This window comes from Triticum aestivum, chromosome 6D (genome assembly GCF_018294505.1).
Source record: "Triticum aestivum cultivar Chinese Spring chromosome 6D, IWGSC CS RefSeq v2.1, whole genome shotgun sequence".
Lineage (NCBI taxonomy): Eukaryota > Viridiplantae > Streptophyta > Magnoliopsida > Poales > Poaceae > Triticum > Triticum aestivum.
Window position 1 is genome coordinate 99,108,222 of NC_057811.1, and position 3,538 is coordinate 99,111,759.

Genomic DNA, 3,538 nt, shown 5'->3' on the forward strand with positions numbered 1-3,538 from the left:
GAAGTGCGCGATTTTACATTTTTACTGGAACGTCAAATGGTTCTGATTCTTTTTGCACTGTCTCTCTATACAAATTTTTTATGTTTCCGAATTTTGGTAGAATTTTTCAATTATCAGAAGTATGGTCAATGTTCAGATTATTATAGACTGTTCTGTTTTAGACAGATTCTGTTTTTGATGCATAGTTTGCTTGTTTTGATGAAACTATCGATTTATATCAGTGGATTAAGCCATGAAAAAGTTATATTACAGTAGACACAATAAAAAAACAAAATATGAATTGGTTTGCAACAGTACTTAGAGTAGTGATTTGCTTTATTATATTAACGGATCTTACCGAGTTTTCTGTTGAAGTTTTGTGTGGATGAAGTGTTCGATGATCGAGAAGGTCTCGATGTGAGAAGAAGTAAGAGAGGAAAGAGCTCAAGCTTGGGGATGCACAAGGCACCCCAAGTAAATATTCAAGGAGACTCAAGCGTCTAAGCTTGGGGATGCCCCGGAAGGCATCCCCTCTTTCTTCAACAAGTATCGGTATGTTTTCGGATTTGTTTCGTTCATGCGATATGTGCAATCTTGGAGCGTCTTTTGCATTTAGTTTTCACTTTTATTTTGTGCACCATGCTGGTATGAGATAGTCCTTGGTTGATTTATAGAATGCTCTTTGCACTTCACTTAAATCTTTTGAGTATGGCTCTATAGAATGCTTCATGTGCTACTTATATCATTTGAAGTTTGGATTGCCTGTTTCTCTTCACTTAGAAAATCGCCATTTGTAGAATGCTCTTTTGCTTCATTTATACTTGTTAGAGCGTGGGCATATATTTTGTAGAAAGAATTAAACTCTCTTGCTTCACTTATATCTATTTAGAGAGATGACAGGAACTGGTCATTCACATGGTTAGTCATAAAATCCTACATAAAACTTGTAGATCACTGAATATGATATGTTTGATTCCTTGCAATAGTTTTGCGATATAAAAGTGGTGATATTAGAGTCGTGCTAGTTGGGTAATTGTGAAATTGAGAAATACTTGTGTTGAGGTTTGCAAGTCCCGTAGCATGCACGTATGGTGAACCGTTATGTAACGAAGTCGGAGCATGAGGTGTTCTTTCATTGCTTTCCTTATGAGTGGCGGTCGGGGACGAGCGATGGTCTTTTCCTACCAATCTATCCCCCTAGGGGCATGCGTAGTAGTACTTTGCTTCGAGGGCTAATAAACTTTTGCAATAAGTATATGAGTTCTTTATGACTAATGTGAGTCCATGGATTATACGCACTCTCACCCTTCCATCATTGCTAGCCTCTTCGGTACTGTGCATTGCCCTTTCTCACCTCGAGAGTTGGTGCAAACTTCGCCGGTGCATCCAAACCCCGTGATAAGATACGCTCTATCACACATAAACCTCCTTATATCTTCCTCAAAACAGCCACCATACCTACCTATCATGGCATTTCCATAGCCATTCCGAGATATATTGCCATGCAACTTCCATCATCATCATATACATGACTTGAGCATTTATTGTCATATTGATTTGCATGATCGTAAGATAGCTAGCATGATGTTTTCATGGCTTGTCCGTTTTTTGATGTCATTGCTACGCTAGATCATTGCACATCCCGGTACACCGCCGGAGGCATTCATATAGAGTCATATCTTTGTTCTAGATATCGAGTTGTAATATTGAGTTGTAAGTAAATAGAAGTGTGATGATCATCATTATTAGAACATTGTCCCATGTGAGGTTATCAAAATCAAAGAGGCCAAAGAAGCCCACCAAAAAAAGAAAAAAAAGAAGAAAAAATGAGAAAACAAAAAAAATGAGAGAAAAAGAGAGAAGGGACAATGTTACTATCCTTTTACCACACTTGTGCTTCAAAGTAGCACCATGTTCTTCATATAGAGAGTCTCATTGAGTTATCACTTTCATATACTAGTGGGAATTTTCATTATAGAACTTGGCTTGTATATTCCGATGATGGGCTTCCTCAAATGCCCGAGGTCTTCATGAGCAAGCAAGTTGGATGCACACCCACTTAGTTTCCAGTTTGAGCTTTCATACACTTATAGCTCTAGTGCATCCATTGCATGGCAATCCCTACTCCTCACATTGACATCAATTGATGGGCATCTCCATAGCCCGTTGATTAGCTGCGTCCATGTGAGACTTTCTCCTTTTTTGTCTTCTCCACACAACCTCCATCATCATATGCTATTCCACCTATAGTGATATGTCCATGGCTTGCGCTCATGTATTGTGTGAGGGTTGAAAAGGCTAAAGCGTGTTAAAAAGTATGAACCAATTGCTCGGCTTGTCATCGGGGTTGTGCATGATTTGAATGCTTTGTGTGGTGAAGATGGAGCATAGCCAGACTATATGATTTTGTAGGGATGAGCTTTCTTTGGCTATGTTATTTCGATAAGACATAATTGCTTGGTTGGTATGCTTGAAGTATTATTATTTTTATGTCAAATGATAGACTATTGCTTTGAATCACTCGTGTCTTAATATTCATGCCATGATTAGATACATGATCAAGATTATGCTAGGTAGCATTCCACATCAAAAATTATCTTTTTTATCATTTACCTACTCGAGGACGAGCAGGAATTAAGCTTGGGGATGCTGATACGTCTCCGCCGTATCTATAATTTTTGATTGTTCCATGCCAATATTATACAACTTTCATATACTTTTTGGCAACTTTTTATACTATTTTTGGGACTAACATATTGATCCAGTGCCAGTTCATGTTTGTTGCATGTTTTATGTTTCGCAGAATATCCATATCAAACGGAATCCAAAAGGGACAAAAACGGACGGAGAATATTTTTCGAATATTTGGAGAATTCCGGAAGAAGAATCAACGCGAGACGGTGCCCGAGGTGGCCACGAGGCAGGGGGAGCGTGCTATGACGCCCGGATAATTAAGCTACAGTAAACCACTGTTAATGAATGCCACGTCACCTCGGTTACTGTTGTTAATCTCGTGTTAGTTCAAAACCAATTCAAATTCAAATGAGAGGCAAACAAGAAAAGTTTTCAAAGATTAAAACTAAAATGTTCGGGTGGTGTCAAATAAATCGTAAGTAATTATGGTGGAGAAACCAAGATTTTATAAAATGCTTAATTGAACTATAAGGATTTAAACAGTAGCAAAACCATTAATTAAATGCCTTTTATAATTAATAAAATGTCAAACTAAGTTATTTGGGGATTAGACTTTTTGTGACCGTGGACTAAGTTGAAATACTAATTTAGATGCTAAGTGTATATTTTTCTAAAACTAAAATAAATGTAACTAAAATAAATCATGAAAGAATAAATATAAAGAAAAGAAATAAAACAAAGGAAAAGAAAAACAGGAAGACCCCCCCCCACTAGGCCTCGGCCCAGCTAGCCGCTGGGCCAACCCACCAGGCCCAGCCGGCCACTCCCCCCCACTACTCCTTATGTCCTCACCCATCGAAACCCTAACCAACCACCCCACTCTCCCCTCGCTCCTCTTTCCCCCACCCCAGGACGGCCGCGTCCC